Here is a 23,033-nt window from a genome sequence, read left to right on the forward strand (position 1 = left end):
GTACTGGCAAGCGCAGTGTAGGGCGGGCACCTACTAGATGGACCGACGACCTAGTAAAAAGCGCTGGGTCTCGTTGGATGCAGGTAGCAATGGACCGGTCGCACTGGAAATCTATTGGAGAGGCCTATGTTCAGCAGTGGACGGCGATAGGCTGAAATGATGATGATGATGATATAAATAAAATGTAAAAATTCAAAACAAAACGCAATATTTTTTTGCGTCGCATGATATTATTATCTATATCAGATACTTCATACTTCGATGGTTATTCTGTGGAAATGTTTTGTTTCAACAGAATCTCCCCAATAATATTGATAAGAAGTTTTATTTTCGGAAGCGCAGATTCTAGATGTTTATATTATATTTACCTTTTTTTTTTGTAGTAGCAATACAATTGAGTACGTGTATTAACCAAAGATTGGTAATATGACATGTCAAGAGTTGTCTAGTAATGCAACCACCTTGCCTATTTCTTTTAGACAACAGAGTCTATTGAACAGAGTTATACTCAGCAGCCTTAATTTTGAGTTGAAAATGCCTTGTCACATTTACCAGCGCACCGAAAGCGGATTGAACTTTGACAGTATACATTCTGAATGTCTGTCTTAATTATTGATTAATTATTAAAAAGTATCTGGTTTATTTCTTAAAGCATAAATCTGAGTGAAATTTATTAAAATATGAAAAATAAGAGTACAATGAAATCGAAATAAAAAATTTAAAACGTACATTTTGCTCTTTTCTTTTTTTAGAATGCTTTGTTACATATGTATGTACGATTTTACATTTTTTTACTGTCCATACTTTATATTTGAACGTAGTTATGTGTTTTCGTTACATATACCAGTATTTCAAACAATATACAATGCGACATATTTCTATGATATGCATATTTTTAAAAACGCATATCTGTTATATTTTTATTGGTTTAATTCTCTTCTCTCTGGGCACCTGTCGGTTTCAACATGAATCATTTTCATATCAGCGTCGCATATTGAACTCCATAAATCAGACTGCTTATCTCTTCTGCCTTATCCATCAAAATTTAAACTAATTTCTTTTACCACGATATCTTTATCAGGGGAATTTACACTATAGCTGTAGTATTATTATTTTAACGATTTACAGTCCACTTCAAGCACTTTAGAATTGTTTTAAAGAAACCTTTGTCATTTTTAGCGTAAATCTGTCTACAAATTCGATCAAAGCTATAGTAATTGCTATAAAAAGAATATCTTAACGTATATTACTTAAAATAAAAAAATCCTTTTTTTTAGATAAAAAATAATGAAAGTGTTATTTAAACATATTTATTATCCCTTACATCTGCTCTTTGGTAAAGATTCATTTACATCAGAGAATATGAAAAAATAATGTAAACAGACTTAAAAGCCAGATAATTTAAGTATTATAAACATTCTTTTTAATAAATAAAAACACTTACTTCCTCTGTTTTGGTGGTATAACGGCATAGCAACTATAAATATATCTCTTCGCAAATTGCGACATCTCCACAAAGCTATCTAGAATAGACATACTGATGGTGCCAAATACTTGAGGTATGGTTATAACAATGTCACAATCTCGCTACAATGCTCAATTTAGGCATTTGTAGGCAGCGGCTTGGCTCTGCCCCTGGCATTGCTGAAGTCCATGGGCGACGGTAACCACTCACCATCTAGTGGCCGATGCCCGTAAAAATATTTGTTGAGTGCTTGAGTTGCCTATCTATAACTAATTATGTGATATTCTTTTTTTTTCTATGTACCGAAGCACATAGACATAGTAATGTGGATGCTGCAGTCGTTTTTTTTTAATGGTTTTTAGCTGCCATCTTTTAAATCAGAGCTCATGGCTGTTTCGCCAAAGAAGAAAATAGGATAGTATCTAGCCATTACGCATTGCCAACATAATAACTACATATACTGTAACTATACTGAGACCTTAGAACTTATATATATGTCGTGGATAACGACTTTTAGTTGTCGTGGATAACGACTTTTAGTAAAAGACGGTGGTTTTGATTATTATTTTAAATGATGAGATGTTGTTTTGATAAATATCACAAAATGAAGGGTAGACTACGTAACGCCACAGTATAAAATGGCGGTACGTGGACAGAGTCGTGGCATTCCGTGTCAGACAGTCATTCGGTCCGTCTCAGTCAGTCGGTCTGTCGGTATGTGCAACGAAACTGTCGGTTTATCCTGTCATTGTGAAAGTTGTGTGTGTTGAGTTTCAATAATTGTTATTCAAAAAGTTTTATTAACTAAACTGAGTTCAATCGAATACGAGTGATGACGGAACCTACCGCTCAGCCATCCCCGCCGCGCCCCGACATCAGAAGTGAGATCAGGACTCTACTCTCACTGGCGTGACGTGTTTGAACATGTTCGAAGTACAGCAAAAAAACATGATGCAGATCAGAATACTAGTAATGGTACGCCACAAGAGCGTGAATGCAGCATACGTAAGTCTTGTAATAACGTCTCTGTTACCTTGATGGAAGATCTGAGCCACGAAGAAATCATCACATCTTACGTTCTGGCTCATGTTGCCCAGTTTGACTGTAGACTTCATCACATGGCATTTACTAGCGGAAATACAACACGTAACAAGCTATTGCAAGAAATTAAGGCAAGTGCAAATCTCAAGTGAAACTTCGATCGCAATAATGGATCTGTCATGACGAGTGGGTAGTTCCGACAAGAATTATTTTAAGCCGCTGAGTTCTGCTAGAGTTACATGGCACTAGTGCAGTAAACCAGGACATGAGACTGTGAATTGTCGCTGAAATTTTAGAATCTACTAGATTCAATACCAATAACACTACATGTCCGATGACTTCGGGCTCCAGCAAGCAAGCAAACAAGAAAGCAAGCAAGTTTCCGTGGGGAAGAAAAATTGACACATCTGAAGTCGTCGTGACCTGTAAGATAAGACGTCCGGTGCGTTCGTGTCTGGCGATACGGCGGTGTTCGGGTTCCGCTGGCGGATGCAGGTTTTTCCGGTGAAGTGCGTGCTTGTGCGTGCTTGACAAGTGTTCGCGGTTGGCTTCCTCAGTGTGGGAGTAACATCGTGTAGGAGAGGTGGAACCCGTAAAATTGTAGTTTGCGTGGCGGCTGGTAAGATTTGTTGCGGTAAGAAGTTTGCATGGTGGTAAAATGTCTTGTGAGTCTGCACAGGTAGCCGGAGGTGAGACTTCCGCGGTCGCGGCCCACCCAGTCCCCGAGAACCGGGCAGATCGCCTCGACGGTACGGAGGCCGGCCGACGGGTCCGCCAAACGACGAGACCACGCCTCCAGCACGGACTGCCGAGATTGGAGCCTCCGCGCTCCGGCTGCACTTGCGCTAGGGCACGCCGCCTTGTAGGAGACTGTGAGGTATCCTTGAATAACTCTGACTGCAATCGCGCGCGGCCGGCGTCGCAGCGCGGCGACGTTCTCGTGGGTAAGGACGTGGCACCAGACGGGTGCTCCGTATAGTGCCATCGACCGCACGGGTACCATCACCCTGCCTATTTCTGCCGTGAAGCAGTGGTGTATTTCGGTTTAAAGGATGGGGCAGCGATTGTAACTGTACTGGGACCTTGGAACTTCTATCTCAAGGTGTGTGGTGCGTTTACGCTGTGGATGTCTATGGGTTCCAGTAATCACTTAACACAAGGTGGGCTGTGAGCTCGTCCACACATTAAAACGAAGAGCGTAATCAAACAAAATTAGATCCGACGTTTAAAGGGCCGTTTAAAGTAGTTGAAGTATTGGATGGTGACCGTTACACATTGAAAGCTTTAAATTCAAAACGTACTTACAAATACCCACACGATAGGCTAAGAAAAATGCCAGCAGGTCACATACCAGTTACCAGTCAAGGTTGATGTAAATGATGATGATGAAGAGCAAGCTTAAATTGTGGTGAAAACTCGAGTAAGGATAGTCTATCGGCCGTATTGTGTTCGACCGTACCAGTAGCTATTACGTAGTCGTAGCCCGGTAGAAATCGGTGTCTCTTGAGGTAACTCAAGTAGTCCGTGGGTGCGCGGTGCGCGTTTGGCTCTGGCGGAGGTCGGGGTCTGTAAAGACCATCGTGTGTAGTCAGCGGGTGATGCACACGGGCGATCCACGCTGTGGATGCGCATCATGAGGGCAATTGCGATTGCTGGTCGGCTGGAGAGCCGTGGCGTTAGATATTTTTACTCGGAAGTTTTCTTTGATCTGAGTTCCTGTAAGCTATGCCTGATTGTACAGAGTAAATTTGAAGTTTGATGAACGACTGTGGTACGTGCTCTGGCTGCTGAATAGTGAACTTTGTATACCCTATTGTTTGATTTGGTTAAAATGGTATTAAAACAGTTTAAAGCTTTGATGACTTTAAATTTTCCGATAAGTCGTAAAGTGTAGATCACTCGTGATCGAGCGGAACAAGTGCTCTCGTGGATGTTTTTGATTGTAGGTTAACCATCACACGAGGACGTGTACAATCAGGAAGGCCGTGTCGCATTCGACACGTGATTGCTGCAGCCAATACGAGATATGGGACGCAAACGCCGTCTGTCGGCGCTCGATGGGTCAACTATTCACCGGCCGAGCGGAGCAACGTGCCGGTAGCTGCGTAACATCGGGCAATTTTGGTAAATAAGAACAATCTGGTGAGTCGTATTATTTTTATTTGGATTCGGGTGCCGAATGCTCTCTTGTTAAGAAATCTATTAGTAGTAGCTTCATAACTCATCAATTTTATACGATGGTTCTCATAAAAGGTTTCTGTTGTTTTGACTCAAAACTGTACGGAACAAATCCTATGCGATGGTTTATTGCTTACCTATTGTATGTCATGTACTACCTGATAGTTGTTTTAATCGGTTCAGTGAGATTGAGCATTCAGCGAAATAGAACACTTAAATCTAGTGTCCTTATTCGAAGCCCAGACTTGCGTTATTGATGACCAAGCTCGCGGCGAGCTCATGGAATTGTTCTTGACAAGAAGTGCTAGAAGCCGTACATCTATTTTAAATTGTTCTACCATAAGAATAACAAAAGTGAGCCCCTTCGAATTCTTAATAGTTCGCGTGCCATATCCCTAAAGGTTTTTACTTAAAATGATACTGAAAGTAAGAGATTAACTTTGACGAGACCAGAACATTGGAAAGTTAGTAAAATTTGATGTTGAATTTTGTGGCTTTAACTGGTAATAGAACCTATGATTACATAAGGTTGCCTCTAAGTAGTGCTACTGACGAGACTGATCAGTGAGGTGAGAGCATCTCCATCGATTGGTACAGCGGAGACCTGGGTCTCAATGGAGACTATTGTTGTGTTGGTCTAGTAATGACTTTGACTCTATATTGTGAAATGATGTGTATTGGTTTTATCATTTGTTTTAATGATAATGTGGGTGGCAATGTCACTAGCTGCGCCGGCAGCCAGGCCAGGAGCGTTCTATACGATTTTGTTGAAACTAGTGATGTAGAAGATATAGGATCAAATGACCACGATACAACTGACTGATTAAAGTAAGGATTTTGTTGTCCTATTTTGTGTGATTAGTAAAGAACAGTATTCGGTGTCATTTATGACTGGTAATTGAACACATCGCTCGATTTAGGTGATGTGTTCGTTTTATTGCCGGATGGAGGCATTGTGATGTGTTTTATGGTTGAAGTGGGTACTGGATGGAAGTTCCACTTGCGTGCCGGATGGAGGTATTAGTGTTTTGTGTTGAAGTTGGGTACCGGATGGAGGTCCCACTTATTTGCCGGATGGAGGCAATAAGTAGTCAAGAGCTACTTGATGGAGGTGGCACTTGAATTGGTTTATCGTCACTCGATATAGGTGGCATGAGTTACTCTCACTAAATGGAAGTAATTGTAACGATAATTTGTGGTTGATACAGAATACTGATGAAATACTGCTCAGATTGAGTTGTTTTGTAATAACTCGGGTTTCTAATGCTTATTGAGCATTAATTAAATTTTTCAGTTGTATAGTGTATCACTAATAATTGGGTAATCACACAGGTTAACATGGTCTGTTAAAGATCTTGTTGAGAGCTAACGTTATGGTTTGTGATGAAAGGAATCCCAATCCTCAATCGTGAATGTATCAGGATTGGCCGAGACGAAACCTGTTTGATATTGCAAAAGGTAGTTTTTCTTGCAGGAGCGTCACACAGGGACGTGTGACATGTCAGAATGGCCGTGTCGTGGATAACGACTTTTAGTTGTCGTGGATAACGACTTTTAGTAAAAGACGGTGGTTTTGATTATTATTTTAAATGATGAGATGTTGTTTTGATAAATATCACAAAATGAAGGGTAGACTACGTAACGCCACAGTATAAAATGGCGGTACGTGGACAGAGTCGTGGCATTCCGTGTCAGACAGTCATTCGGTCCGTCTCAGTCAGTCGGTCTGTCGGTATGTGCAACGAAACTGTCGGTTTATCCTGTCATTGTGAAAGTTGTGTGTGTTGAGTTTCAATAATTGTTATTCAAAAAGTTTTATTAACTAAACTGAGTTCAATCGAATACGAGTGATGACGGAACCTACCGCTCAGCCATCCCCGCCGCGCCCCGACATATATATATATATATTTTTTTTTTTTATTGCTTAGATCGGTGGACTAGCTCACAGCCCACCTGATGTTAAGTGGTTACTGGAGCCCATAGACATCTACAACGTAGACGCGCCACCCACCTTGAGATACAAGTTCTAAAGTCTCAGTATAGTTACAACGGCTACCCCACCCTTCAAACCGAAACGCATTACTGCTTCACGGCAGAAATAAGCAGGGCGGTGGTACCTATCCGCGCGGACTCACAAGAGGTCCTACCACCAGTAATTACGCAAATTATAATTTTGCGGGTTTGATTTTTATTACACGATGTTATTCCTTCACCGTGGAAGTCAATCGTGAACATTTGTTGAGTACATATTTCATTAGAAAAATTGGTACCCGCCTGCGGGATTCGAACACCGGTGCATCGATTCAACACGAATGCACCGGACGTCTTATCCTTTAGGCCACGACGACATCATATATCAAGGTGGGTGGCGCATTTACGTCGTAGATGTCTATGGGCTCCAGTAACCACTTAACACCAGGTGGGCTGTGAGCTCGTCCACCCATCTAAGCAATAGCAAAGCTCGTCTGCCTACAAAGGCAATAAAAAAAAAATTAATCAAATTATTAATTTACCGATTAGTTTGTGTGAAAATAATATAAGCAAACCAAATTTATGTTTACATACATTTTTCGGATTTACCGATACCGATACCGTTTATATCAAGAAGTAGAGTGTAGGTTAATTTTTGCGTTAGACAACGACACCATTTTTACTTTTCATGTTGGTAATTGACAAGAGACGTAATGTGTCAAACCCAGTGTTTTTTTTTATTATGTTGGCAAGGCGTAATGGCTAGATACTATCCTATTTTCTTCTTTGGCGAAACAGCCATGAGCTCTGATTTAAAAGATGGCAGCTAAAAACCATTTAAAAAAAACGACTGCAGCATCCACATTACTATGTCTATGTGCTTCGGTACATAGAAAAAAAAATAATATCACATAATTAGTTATAGATAGGCAACTCAAGCACTCAACAAATTTTTTTACGGGCATCGGCCACTAGATGGCTTCACTTCGATTAGTTTCTCAGTGCTCCTGTAGATAGATGGTAGTAACATATTAACTATCCTATACTTCGATCAATAATAGTACTAGATTACGGATCAGGAACAAAAATAAGACGCTCCAGTGGCCACGTTTGCAGACACGAAAACATCTTCATTTCTTAGAAAAAAGTTTAATAATGTTAACGACTTCAGTTTATTATAAACCTTAATACTTAAACATAAAGTTTAATTACCATTGCAAAATATATGTATTTAGGTCCTTTCGTCAGAAAAAGAATATTATGGAATAAATTTAAAATGTCACTTGAACATAAAAAGTCATCAGTACAAAAATATTTATTCTAAAATGATACTTAAAGCCTAATTTATAAGATTAAAAATATTTGTTTAAAATTTCGTGCTTATTGTATTGTGGAACTAGATGTAGTTCTTGGTATTACATTTCAATGCTCAGAACACAGTAAGTATTGAAAGACATAGAGTTGCAGAATATACATATTTGTTTTAGGTTTGTTTTGTATGGTCGCAACTATTTTTGACCGATTCAAAAAAGTAGTAGATAATATTTTACATTGCCGCTATTACAACAAATAGGTGATAAAAAATAAAATTGAATAAAGTAAAAAAAAATATGAAAGGAAACACGAAACATGTTTTCCACGCATTCTTTATACAGAAGTAATTAAAACAATAATGTAGGTTTAATTACCTTTAAACAGATTCAGTTTGTTATAAAGCTGTCTTTTAGAAGTCATTTTTATATGAGCGGTTTCTTTTTTACAAATATAATGTAATCTTATATCAATGAATTTTTCTATAATCAGTTTAATTTAGGCTTATTTTATGGCTGTTTTCGTTTCCCCCAGAAAACAAATCCTTTTCAGCATATACGCTTAAAATATTTACACATACATTTAAATTTTTTTTAATACTTTTTTGCATTGATTTGCCACCACCATTGAACAATTCTAGAATTTTTATAAGAGTTCTATATTTCTTCTCCTCTTTCTTTCGCGACAATATATATCCATTGTGCACAGCGACAAGGGGCTACTAGGAAATCTACAAACAAAAATAACATTATAAAATAACAAAACTACTCTATGCATTCCCTGTCCAAGAATAGGTGATGTTTGTTACAATAGTTGGTGCCTTGTTGCAAACATTGGCCAAACAATTACAATATCCGTAAATTGTGTTTTATTTACAATATAATTGTGTTTATTATTTTATGAAAAACACTTAATAATATAAATTTACCAAAAAAAGATATTCCTTCCAAAACCTTGGTGTTACGGTGGTTTTTTACTCAGTTTTTGAACGCGCATTGCAGCGTTTTGACGTCTTAGTGTTGGCTATGATTGGACCATACTAATTTGAAATAAGACCACAAATTTATTTGTGGTCTTATTTTTCGGGCCGCTTTTGAAGCGCTAATCGCGAATCTAGTAGTATTATTGATCGAAGATCCTATATCTTATTTTTAATGAAGGATTTTGTAAATTTTCAGAAACCACAAATTGAAAAAACTTAATCAATTTAATTTGTCTATAACAAATATAGATTGCATGATTTTTTTTTCTGTGTTTAGTTATACAATAATTAAATGCGTTAACTTTAACAATAGATAATATGTTTAGGGGCATCCGCTACAAGATGTCGCTAGTTTCTATACAGAATTTTTTGTCTTAAAGTATTACAGTTTCAGGGCCCTGCTTCGGTAATGATCAAACAACTAGTAGGAGGGTAGTTGTTAAAAAAAAAATCAAAAATCTAAAGACTAATTAATATATCCGTCACTCATCTCGCGTACGTGAATACATTTGAAATCCGAAGGTTTTTGTTTACGTCAGAAACGACAACAACATCGGAACAACCCTCAGTTCGGTACGTAAATAGCACAAGACGCATGTCAATCACAATGAATTACACTATGTGTTACATTTGAATATTTTAATCATTGGGAGCAGTCGTTGAACTGTAAAATTGAGAACTTAAAACTCATATCTCAAGGTGGGTGGCGGCTTTTTCGTTGTTGATGTCCATGGGCTTCAGTAAACACTTAACTTCGGGTGGGTGGTGAGCTCGTCAATTAAGCAATAAAATAAAAGTTAAAGTCTGTTATATTTATAAATAAATATATATGGGTTTAGATTGGAGCTTAAAATAGAATATAAAACGTCAAATTCATCGACTTTACGCTGTTTTTTTTATTTTTTATTGCTTAGATGGGTGGACGAGCTTACAGCCCACCTGGTGTTAAGTGGTTACTGGAGCCCATAGACATCTACAAAGTAAGTGCGCAACTCCACCTTGAGCTATACGTTCTTAGGATTCAAGTATAGATACAACGGCTGCCCCGCCCTTCAAACCGAAACGCATTACTGCTTCACGGCAGAAATAGGCGGGTCGCCTTGCTGCTTGTTAAGTATTTAATATTTAATCAGTTAGTACTATCTATACTAATATATAAATCTAGGAGTGGTTTTTACGGATGTTCCGTTTTAACTACTGAACCATGCATCCGATTGACTTGAAACTTGGTATCCATGTAGAAAATACATGTACTTAATGGATAGGCTAATATTTATACGAGTATTGGACTCCCTAATAATAATGACAATAAATAATAATGCTAATTTTAAATGCGCAGAGAAGCGGGCGAGTACAGCTAGTTCTCCTATACAAGTCGAATTCGATCACACTCTGTTATCGCTCATTACCTGTTAGTTTTTCATAAAACTTTTCCAAAAATTCGCTAATACAATGAACTACTCATATATGTGCCTTTTTATTTTATTTCAATAATAAAAAGTATTTTACGATGCGCCATTAAACTTAAGCGTATAATTATAATATGTGCAGTCTATTTTGTCATACAGTTTATAGAAACAATTTCGTGAGCTATCTAAATATCTTAATTTCAAAATAGGAATCTAGGCACATATTTTGAATACCATTGCCCACGTTGAGATATGAAGTTAAATTTTTAATAACAAAATAACTCTAAATGCATCTATCAGAAAAGAGCATTGACATAGCATTAATGTTTTTAAGTCTAGTTCCTGAATTGAATGAGTGCTTTCTTTAAATATGATCAAACTAAATCTATCGGAGGTCGGTTATTAATATTCTCAACGCCCAGAATAAAGGCTATTTCCTGCATCATAAAATTTCGGCATACTATATTTAAATTCACGGATTTCGCTAAAGATCCGCAATATCATTCGTCCTACACTATATCACTGCAAATACTTCACTGAAGGTCAGAAGTGTTGATTATTTGTGATAAAAAAATATATATAAAATCGCGTCAAAACATTAAAAACAAGTGGATGTTTGTGTTGACTTTTAAAGGTCAACAACACGATTTCAAGTGGGAATGCGTTTAAGCTGCTTAAGGTTTGGATGGAAATTCGATGAAAATGATAATTCCAATTCGCAAAATGAACCGTCAACACTAGACGAATTGTGTTTACGACTTGGGAAACCCAAACGAAACATGTTTTGTTATTACGGGAATTACATTTTTTATTTATTTATTATTTCCCTAAAGATATAATTTGCAGTGGATTTCCAGATATATTTTTTGCCATATACCATCCGAATCTGAAATGGACTCTGAATGGAATGGAATTCTCTCTGTGCGAAGTTTATACAATGCTATGACCATTGAACCTTCAAACGAAGTTATTAAGAAAGTCCTTCTTGATAAGTAACGTTAAGTTGGGCCACTCTTCTATCATTGCCAGCATCCACAAGTAATGGGCACCACTTACCACCTTGCCGTTGATGGTAGATTCTTCGTATAATAGTCTGCCATTATGGGCAATTAAAAAAAACATTGGTTTGCCAATAGCAATTTACTGGTGGTAGAACCTCTTGTGAGCCCGCGCGGGTGGGTACCACCACTCTGCCTATTTCTGCCGTGAAGCAGTAATGCGTTTCGGTTTGAAGGGTGGGGCAGCCGTTGTAAATATACTTGAGACCTTAGAACTTATTCTCAAGGAGGGTGGTGCATTTACGTTGTGGGTGTCTATGGACTCCAGTAACCACTTAACACCAGGTGGGCTGTGAGCTCGTCCACGCATCTAAGCAATAAAAAAAATGTTTTTAAACAATAATTGGACATTTTTTGTTTGAATTGAATTGAGTTTGACTTAGCCGCTTAGAATAATTCTGTACCATTAAATAGTTCGTCCATTACAGGTTTACTACGAGTAGAAACAGGGACGATATTCTGTCAATCGATTATTAACAGTCATTGTTTAAAACATGATTGCATCTTGATGCTCTCAATTAAGGCACACGCCTAGTAAAATCTTAAATGTTAACTAGGTCATCCGAAGTCCGCGTGGAAGGTCAAGGACTTCAATCCAATGCCACTGCTCCGCAATCTGGATTAAAAGACGTCACTAGCACACGTTGTTATTGATCCGTCTAGAAATATGTCTGCGATACACTTGCATGAATGTTTTATAAGTCATACACATGACTAGGACCTTATTTATATTTAACAGAGGTCGATCGGTTAGGCCTTGCGTAGATTAATGTAGGTTGCAAACAACATTTTACTGGCTTATAGCTCCAGTTATAAAGTACGAGAATCTTACGCTTACCTTCAAATCTATTGTAATTAATAATGTTAATTTTCAATTTTAACAGAATTATTTGTGTTGCGTGTCATGTATTTTTCTCTACTAATATTCATGTTCACGGTTGATTTCACTAAAACAGTAGAGGTAAATAACATTTGTTAAGAATACATACAAATCCTAACAGACACTAATTGCACACAATTTTAATACAAAATTTAAAGAGCTGTTTCATTCGCATTTTCGCTACAGCGGATCAACAACCCTTTAAGCTTTCTCAGACATAAATTATTATCCGATTTATAAAGACCAAGAAAAGGAAAAAATACTATAAATAATCGATTTTCTGGATTGGTGTTTTAAAAATGTGAACATATACTCGAGTCACGTGTGATTCGAAAAGTAATTCTTCGATTTCATGTCGAAAAATTTCGAGATTTCGAGGGTTTTAAAATTATAATTTCTAATTTTGTTAATCTTGTAGAAGAAATTCATAATTTCTTGTTTCCTAGGGTTCCTTATTTTTTATTATTCATAAATACTATTTTATTGTTGACTACATATCTGCTAATATATGCTTGCTATGACGATAGTTCATAATATCAGGTTTTATCGCTATTCAACCCAACGTCAAATTGGAAATAAATTTGATTAATCTACTACATATAAAGAAATGCGAACTACCGGATAAAGTTTTGTCGATGCTCAAAGGAACAATTTGACGAACACAGATAAGAAATAACCGTCATTTCGATGTTAGAAAGGTTTCCGTTAACTTCTGTTTCTGGTATCTAATAGTAATACCATAAATTGACGAGCAACAGTGAAGAAGTTCGTTAGCTAAAAAAACCTTACAATTGTCACGAAAACAACGTAAAACTAATAATCGACGTTGAAGTATTCCGTGTTAAAAATTGCAATTGTACACGCAATACAACAGTTACCAAACGTCACACTTTTTTTGTCGTCGAGCACAAATTCTGTGATGTAATGAATGTAAAAAGAAAAAAATCTAGCATTCTTTACCCAGAACAAATAACAGTCGTCATTATTTATTGTCGCAAACGAACTCGGTACCTACAACAAACATTTACGACGCGAATTGCGTAGAATTAAATAGAAAAGGCAATGCCACGAGATTTTCGTTCGAGTTACGAGCGTATTAGAATCGATTATCGCTCGTCCAGATTTTCGTGACATCGTAAACGTTGCGTCTAATTGCGTTGTCTCACGTGACATTGTTGGACGACTGTTGACACCCACGTAGCGGTTAGCTACGTCACTATTCTTTTTCGAGCGAAATGGAATTAATTTTGCACGCAACGGCTTAGTTACAGCGTAAGGTTGGGTTCACATGGCGTTATCATGCACGTTTATTTGAAGTATACGTCTTAACGAATGAATAGTGGCACATATACATTGTACATAGAATCAATAACGTTTATACTATAAAAAATCGTACACAGCTTAGGCGTTTAAACGAGTACTCAACGGACTTGTCAGGTAAATCGAATGAGCTTTAGCGTTGCAGTGGCGCATAGTATACCTCTGTCTCGTTATTTTTTTTATTGCTGTGATGGATGGACGAGCTCACAGCCCACCTGGTGTTAAGTGGTTACTGGAGCCCATAAACATTTACAACGTAAATGCGCCACCCACCTTGACATATAAGTTCTATGGTCTCAGTATAGTTACAACGGCTGCCCCGTCCTTCAAGCCGAAACGCATTACTGCTTCACGGCAGAAATAGGCGGGGCGGTGGTACCTACCCGTGCGGACTCGCAAGAGGTCCTACCACCAGTAAACACGTTCGTTTTTACACGAATGAAAATCTATCGTATGAACACTCGGGTGATTGTACGTTAAAATAAAGAATACAAAGAAACCATGCAGTACAATGCCGTGTGAACCCAGCTTAAAATGTCGAATTTAAATTGAACGAAAATCAACGACGTATATTAAAATAATGTAAGAAAATCGGTTGATGTAAAGTCGGTTTACTGACGATAGTTGAACGTGACAACGTCATAAGAAAATACTGATGGAATGAATGGTTTCATTTTTCAAAAGAAAATTTTAATTTTATTTGATTGATAGATATAATATGTATTCTGCTGTCCACGCGGATGTATCGCTCACTCAAGTAGGAGAGAGACAGATGTCGAACGCTGCCGAACGCGGAGGCCGATTGTGCCTCTTTGACGCTCGTTGCGCGCTCTCGCTTGCACTTCAAGCCTTAAATGGAACGTCTCAGAGCGAGGTAACGCCGCATGAGTCATGTTTTTCGTTCGTGCAGCCGGCTCTATCGAATTATAAGACGTTGTCACGTCAAAAACATTGATTGTGCACAAAATGAACGTCAATGTTTTTCTTTTAGTAAATGTACATATTTGCATCATAGTGAAACAGACTAAACAGAAGAAACTAAATATACATTGAAGTATTGAAATTACGATAGAAATTAATAAACTTTCAAATAAATAAATTCTAAATTTTTCTTACTACTGTGGCCGGCGCGTTAAGCCGGCTTCTGCCCAACGTCGGGGGGCCTGACCAGGTGACGCGCCGTCTCTATACGGGGGTGGTGCGATCAATGGCCCTATACGGGGCACCTGTGTGGGGCCAGTCCCTGGCCGCGGGGGTGGCGAAGCTGCTGCAACGGCCGCAACGCACCATCGCGGTCAGGGTCATCCGTGGTTATCGCACCATCTCCTTTGAGGCGGCGTGTGTACTGGCTGGGACGCCGCCTTGGATTCTGGAAGCGGAGGCGCTCGCTGCTGACTATCAGTGGCGGGCTGACCTTCGTGCCCGGGGCGTGGCGCGTCCCAGCCCCTGTGTGGTCAGAGCGCGGAGGGCCCAATCTCGGCGGTCCGTGCTGGAGTCATGGTCCAGACGGCTGGCTGATCCTTCGGCCGGTCGTAGGACCGTCGAGGCGATTCGCCCGGTCCTTGTGGATTGGGTGAATCGTGACAGAGGACGCCTCACTTTCCGGCTCACGCAGGTGCTCACTGGGCATGGTTGCTTCGGTGAGTTCCTGCACCGGATCGGAGCCGAGCCGACGGCAGAGTGCCACTATTGTGGTTGCGACTTGGACACGGCGGAGCACACGCTCGTTGCCTGCCCCGCATGGGAGGGGTGGCGCCGTGTCCTCGTCGCAAAAACAGGAAACGACTTGTCGTTGCCGAGTGTCGTGGCATCGATGCTCGGCGACGACGAGTCGTGGAAGGCGATGCTCGACTTCTGCGAGTGCACCATCTCGCAGAAGGAGGCGGCGGGGCGCGTGAGAGACGCACAATCCCGCCGCCGTCGAGCGGGGGCCAGGGAGGCGGATCTCGCCCAAGCCCTGGCCCTCTAAGTGTTTCGGGTCCCCCTCACATGTCGGTCTGGGGACCGGCGAGGGGGGCCTAAGAAGACGACGTGCAAGCTGCTCTGCACGCGTTTTACGCAAGAGCATCCGGGTGATGGAAGGCCGGCTATCCTCGACTCACGCTGGTTCTGGTCCAGCGGGGTATTCCGTAGGATAGCTCACTCTAACCGGCGCCATCTAGGCGGGCTTCGGATAGCCTGCCGACCGAGAGGGCTGGTGGTCGTGGCGCCGACGACCGCCGGTCCGGCGTCCCGAGGGGGAGGGTGATGGGAGAGATGTGCTCCGCACTAAACGCTTCACTTTCCCCCCTCTGCCTCTTCATGAGTTCTGTCTCATGCGAGGTTTGGACGTTGGTTGTTGAGCGACAGGAGGTTTTAGTCAGTTCGACTCTGACATGCCCCACCCTCCATCCCCAGTGGAGGGCGGAAGTCCGGCGATTTCCTCCTGACAAAAAAAAAAAAAAAAAAAAAAAACTACTATTCAGTTTTGTTTTCATTGCGTGATCGTAGTTATACATTTCATAAGAAAAATTTAATACATTTATAAACATTTGTCTTTTACATTCCGCCGAAATTTGAATAACAGTATTTGTAAATTGATATACAGCTTTACCAAAATGTCTTTTCAAATAATACCCGACACATCACAAATCAAAACTACATACAACAAAAATGTCACTATATCTTATGTAAACCGAGTCCTTTCTGACAAAAGTTGAATGAATTATGATAGGCCTTGTTTACTATTATAGTGATTTTAATAACGAAATACATACTATTAAAATTTTTGTCCGTTTATCTTTACGACAGTATAAGGGAATACAAACGAAATACAATTGTAGAGTATACGTACTGAGAAGTGGTTATCATAGCTAATGGACTTCAGTAAAGCCAGGGGCATAACGAAAGCACTTTTTTTAATACCTATGGCGATAGCCTTGAGAGGCTATTTTAGCTTCACCCTAACGTGTTTTTTTGAGAGTGTTTTTTAAGAGTGTTGCTAACACTGGCCCTAGCAAGGGCAGTGCTTCTCAGAATCTACCACCGGCTCGGAAACGCGACCCACTGAGAAGATCCGGCGAGCTAACGAAATCTCTGCTTACGACGTAAAGTCAGTTATTGATACCAAATTTTCACATAATATGGTCATGACTTTCCACATTTAGTTACAGTTACCAAATTAAGAATTAATCGTCTAATCCAATACCGGTGGCTACGACACGTGTCGCCAATGCTGTTTCAGGACTAATTCTAAAGAATCGTTAGCCATTAGAAGCATTACCGTTGTTTTTTTTATTTATTATTGAACTGCATGCATAAGTTGTACAAAAATGAACGTAATGCCTAAAACATTCTCTATCGCTCGACTTTGGGAGATACCGAGAATACTTTGGGTTGACATATTCGAAGAATCTGAAACATAGCTAATTCTATTAATAAGTAGCTTTGAACTAATTACATTGGCTATTCTTACTTTACTCGAATTCCATAATTAACTAAATAGGTTTGTTGAAGCTTGAAGACTTATACGTTTATTTGTTGATGTCGAAGATGACGTTCTACAGTGTGGATTTTTATTGCGTAATTAATACAAATTAGTATGGGTCACAATTGACGTCAAACACCAAAACATTGATTGGACACAGTTAATCGTCAAGCTTGAAATATTAGTACGCGCTGTTATTAATACATTTGGGTACGGTGGAGGAATGGAATGAGTACTTAGCGGTCAGGACAACTTTGTCGAACAAATGTGAATGGCAATAATTATTGACCGTGGAGAGAATTGGTGTTCTAGAAAGATATATTTTAAACAGAAGCCTATATTAATATCAACAATAACCACGTACTAATAGACTCAACCATTGTAGAGATTAGCTTGAACAAATTCAAAAATAACATTTTAAGTGTTTGTTTGTTTGTTTAAGTAATTGAGGGACTGCAAACAATAAAAGTATTATTATTTTAAATGCTACCAAAAGATTTCCGTTATCCTATTAGATTCTTTTTTCATGATACCTAAATACAGACATCGGCTAAAAACAGATATCGGCCCAAAACCTGTGCTCAGTTTTAATTCGCAGAAACTGAAAGACTTGTTGACTAAAACTCTATTAATCTTAGTCAAATTTTGTAAGTAAATCAAAATGTATGTAACAATATATTTCTTATTACTCAAAATACTATATAATTTCAAGGCAATTCAATGTTGGCAAACTGTGTGTTCATTATCGACATTGTTTACTTACTAACGTTTCGTGGTCAAAACTGACGAAGGCCACATAATTATAAACTAAATATAAACTAATCTTTATGTAAAGCCATTCAGTAAAGTAGGCACACTGAAAAGAGTGCATAGATTAATAATGTTTTTGTAATTTGTTCAAGTAAACATTTCATTATTAGAAATTAATAATGAAAACGACATTCAGAACCACCTCGCATTGTTTACAACAAGTGTCAATACACTACTGCGGGTTGTGAGTTTATAAGTCATATTAATAATGCCTTTGGATAAATGTTTAGTTTAAATAAATTTAATAAATGGTTATTCGTTTTGCTTAGGCTGGTAATTTTACTATGGCCCGTGATTACGTTAAGGATGCACTACAAAAAAAAAAAAACTTAAACAATCTTCATGAATTTCATGAAAATGTAATCCAGTTGAAATATCTTTTGCAGGAAATGCGTAAAACCTTTATCTTTTATTTGAGGAAGTGCGTAGTCTTGCCTCATTCATTTATCAATTAAACATGAATTCGCGAGAAGAGATACCAGTTGACCGACTAATTATTGCTCTCGCATAAGCAATATAATCTTTAATATTTCGGTAATTCAAACCTTAAATTTCAATGCAACGCGCTGTTGCGTCAGAAAACACGAAACAATGAAGACGAAAAATTATATTTCGAAGCTGCTTTTGTAACAATGTAAATTATCGAGAACCCTCTTCTTGGACAAAGATGTTCTCGCAGATGTCCAGACAAAGAAGAACCTATACTTATGACGTAATATGATTACGTTGTAATAACTGCTTTGAAGGTCTCGCTATCCGTGTCGCATCTCAACACGAAGTTTCCGCGATGTGTTTATTTTCATTACAATGATGATGTGACGTGGCAGTACACTTATCATTGCGTAAATATTCACCTTCATGAAACGCCGACGGAAGTCACGCCTCCCTAACATAATGATTAAAAACAAATAACTTTTTCTTCGGAATTTTCTTTGAGGTAATTTAAAATCAATATTACTCGATAGTATTCCAATATTATATGTAGGTCATCTCGACTACCATTTAACAAGATTTTAATATTTCATTTTAAATATTAATGTTAATTTTACATTTGAATTTCAAACAAATAAAAAGGTGCAAGGTTTATTTGATTTTTTGTACGAAATAACAATAACATTTACACTATAAAGTGAGATTAATTTTAACTCGGGTCAAGGAAAAGTCTTTCGATCAGGAAGGAAATTCTGATTAAAATATTTTTCTTTGTTTCTGTTAACTATAGTATTAATACATATCGTAGAAAATTTAGGTAGGCTGGAATTTAAATTAATAGTTTGACCCTTAAGTACTAATTTTAGGTAGTTTTACGCATTAAAAAATGTAACGTGTCATATTCTGTAATCCGTCCGAGTCGATCCGATCCGTCAGAGAAGAGAAATACGCATCAATCAATACACTCTATCATCGATCATATCTACATATTTTTTGTATGTTATCTACGTATGATATATGAATAAAAACAACAAAAAAAATTTGCTCAAGTGATTAACTCACTTGGATAATCGTGAGCCTATAGTTAACGCGAAATCAAACACAAACACGTATCTTTAATAGATGTGGTGGTAGGACGTCTTGTGAGTCCGCACGGGTAGATACCACCATCCTGCCTATTTCTGCCGTGAAGCAGTAATGCGTTTTGGTTATAAGGGTGGGGCAGCCGTTGTAAATATACTGAGACCTTAGAACTCATATCTCAAAGTGGGTGGCGGTATTTACGTCATAGATGTCTATGGGCTCCGGTAAGCACTTAACACCAGGACGAGCTCACGGTCCACCTGGTGTTAAATGGTTACTGGAACCCATAGACATCTACAACGTAAATGCCGACACGCACCTTGAGATATGAGTTCTAAGGTAATAAAGTAATAATCTATCTTCTATCTATATATATAAAAATGAATTGCTGTTCGTTAGTCTCGCTAAAACTCGAGAACGGCTGGACCGATTTGGCTAATTTTGGTCTTGAATTATTCGTGGAAGTCCAGAGAAGGTTTAAAAGGTCGAATTACGAGTATATAAAAACAAACAATTTTGTTTTTCCTTTGATGTGTCCCCCCGTAGAACGGATTCCTTTTGTTTTTTTTAAGTTTTTTTTATACAAAAGTTTACGTCTTTTATTTATCTACTGAGGCACTACGAAGTCTGCCGAGTCAGCTAGTAAGGTAATAAAAAATAAAATAAAAATTTCATATTATTGCGTAATTTAGAATAAGACCAAAACAAACATCTGGTCTCGCATTCAATAAATACAAATGAAAGTCAGTAGGTGTTTGACACGAGCACGACAGATTAACCGCAACACAAAAACAGGAAAACGCGTATTTACCTCGAAACTAAACGCCCACATTTACTTTCATACATTGTATATACTATAATCTTGCAATTACCATGAATAGCTGAGCTAAATGTGGACTATGTTTTAATCCAATTAAAATACATTTTGGAATAATGCGTTCGCTCCAGGCCATTTCATTTCCGTTTTTCATTATTATAAATTTTTTTAATTGTATTTTCTTACTTGTTTTTTCGTTTATTGTAAATATTTTTACTTATTTAAAAAATAAAGAAAATATTTGAGAAAAAACAAAAAAAAAACCCGCTGAGTTTGTTTCGTCGGTTCTTCTCAGGAACCGGTGGTAGAGTTAACATTTTTATTTATATTTTGACATTCAACAAGTGTGTTATGCTGACATCTAAGTTGAAATAAATGATTTTGAATTTGAATGTGTAGAATCAAGAGATTTTAATCTAATTTGCAATGCGTAATTTTAAATCGGCTTGAACACTACTTTCCACGATTATAATATATAATCCACATACAAAAATTGTTATTAAGTGTCCCAAGTAAAAACACTGTTCTAATAATCAAAAAATTAAATGATTATTTTTCCTTAATTAATTGACAAAATTTATATACACTCTCTTAGAATATCAGTATCAGTAGTCCAAAATTGAATAGGTAATTAAACTATCAAATTTTAATGATGCTTAATAATAATAATAATTATAAACGAACGTTAATAAACGATGACTTCATTACTCTAATTGTGAATTAACAAGAAAAAAAGTGTGTGTGTCCGCTCCGACGCACGACTGGAGTTTACTGGATATAAAAAATTAAACGAAACAATACGAGAAATAGTTCTATATTACGACAACACGATACACTACAGATTATTAACAAATTAACGAGACACAAAACAAACGACTAACAAATATATGAAAATACAATAATGAGAGAAACGCGCGATCAGTACGAGGCTTTGTGGCGGACTGCCGGCGCAGCAGCCCGGCGTCACCTGCAATAACGCGGCCGCGCGTTGGCTCCTGATTGGCGCGCGCACGCATCACGCAATCAGGAGCCAATCAGGCGCATAACGCATTTCGTGTGACATGCTAGTACGATTTTGATTGGCGCGCGCACGCATCACGCAATCAGGAGCCAATCAGGCGCATAACGCATTTCGTGTGACATGCTAGTACGATTTTGATTGGCGCGCGCACGCATCACGCAATCAGGAGCCAATCAGGCGCATAACGCATTTCGTGTGACATGCTAGTACGATTTTGGTCCCCATAATTTTCATACCCCGGGCCTATATATGTAAATCGATTCTAAAGGAGTAAACTCCAATAAATTGATATTTTCTTTTACTACATATTCGATAGTATCCAACGTTTTTTTTTTCTCTTCTGCGTTAAACCAAAGATACGTTTCGAGGGGTGAAAAGACATTTTGTTATGTAGAAGGTCTTATGTTATACTAGCGACCCGCCCTCGCTTCGCTTCGGAAACTGTAATTTATTATTGATTTCTCCACTATTTAATGGATGTTATTATACATATAAACCTTCCTCTTCAATCACTCTATCTATTAAAAAAAACCGCATCAAAATCCGCTGGGTAGTTTTAAAGATTTAAGCATACATAGGGATATAGGGACAGAGAAAGCGACTTTGTTTTATACTATGTAGTGATGTAGCCGTATAGGAGTTTCACACGGTGTATACACAGGTCGATAATTTCTCCGAAGACGAACATACGAGTTTGTGGGGCAACGGGTTTTAGGTGATTCTAGTCCATGGACATCATCATGTGAATGTTTCAAACAAAAGATACGTTTCGAGGTCTGAAAGGCAATTTGGTTTAAGCGACATTTCGCTTAATACGTGACATTTATCTTTGTAATAAAAAGTGTGTTTTATTTGGTATTACCATCAACCGTTCCATGTTTTTAATTAAACTACAATTAGGTTTGCCCGATTCAAATAGCTGAAGAAGTTTTTTTTTGGAGTTTACTCCTTAAGAATCGATTTACATATATAGGCCCGGGGTATGAAAATTATGGGGACCAAAATCGTACTAGAGAGTATAGCATGTCACACGAAATGCGTTATGCGCCTGATTGGCTCCTGATTGCGTGATGCGTGCGCGCGCCAATCAGGAGCCAACGCGCGGCCGCGTTATCGCAGGTGACGCCGGGCTGCTGCGCCGGCAGTCCGCCACAAAGCCTCGTACTGATCGCGCGTTTCTCTCATTATTGTATTTTCATATATTTGTTAGTCGTTTGTTTTGTGTCTCGTTAATTTGTTAATAATCTGTAGTGTATCGTGTTGTCGTAATATAGAACTATTTCTCGTATTGTTTCGTTTAATTTACCGACATCGTTTTGCTTGTGGCCGGACGCCGTTCGGGTTCGATTCCTGAACGTATCAACTGTTAGTGGGTTGATACCCGAATATAACCCGCTACAAATCATTTATTAATAAAGCTTATTAAATATAAACAATTCCTTCTATCAGTGAATGGACAACTTATATATTAATTGTAAAAGTGAATTATATAGACTTACTTAATTACCGCATCCACGTGTTCCGCAACTCCCGGATCATTCTCACTAGAATACGTAACTTCCATATTTTACTGTATTCAACTGACACAAATTTATATTTATATCCAGTAAACTCCAGTCGTGCGTCGGAGCGGACACACACACTTTTTTTTTGATATGATATTTTTTTTCAAATTTCAAATTTTAAATGGCTCTCCTGTGAAGCTAAAAAAAAATAAAAATGTCGCTTAAACCAAATAGCATTTTATCTTTCGATTTAATTCTTCTAGAGCTCAAAAGCGATTAACACT

General features: G+C 38.2%; 1 protein-coding gene and 1 long non-coding RNA gene across 8 annotated transcripts in view; both read right to left on the reverse strand.

Annotated features, from left to right (window-relative positions):
• LOC101735549 (uncharacterized) overlaps nt 1–23,033 on the reverse strand; it is a 285,974-nt gene that overhangs the window by 92,637 nt on the left and 170,304 nt on the right. The gene's annotated exons all lie outside the window — the stretch shown is intronic.
• On the reverse strand, nt 7,804–9,234 carry LOC134199337 (uncharacterized). Its single transcript, XR_009973789.1, has 2 exons — nt 8,895–9,234; nt 7,804–8,696 (listed from the first exon to the last, which is right to left on the reverse strand). It is a non-coding gene; the product is annotated as an uncharacterized LOC134199337 (long non-coding RNA).

This window comes from Bombyx mori, chromosome 9 (assembly GCF_030269925.1).
Source record: "Bombyx mori chromosome 9, ASM3026992v2".
Lineage (NCBI taxonomy): Eukaryota > Metazoa > Arthropoda > Insecta > Lepidoptera > Bombycidae > Bombyx > Bombyx mori.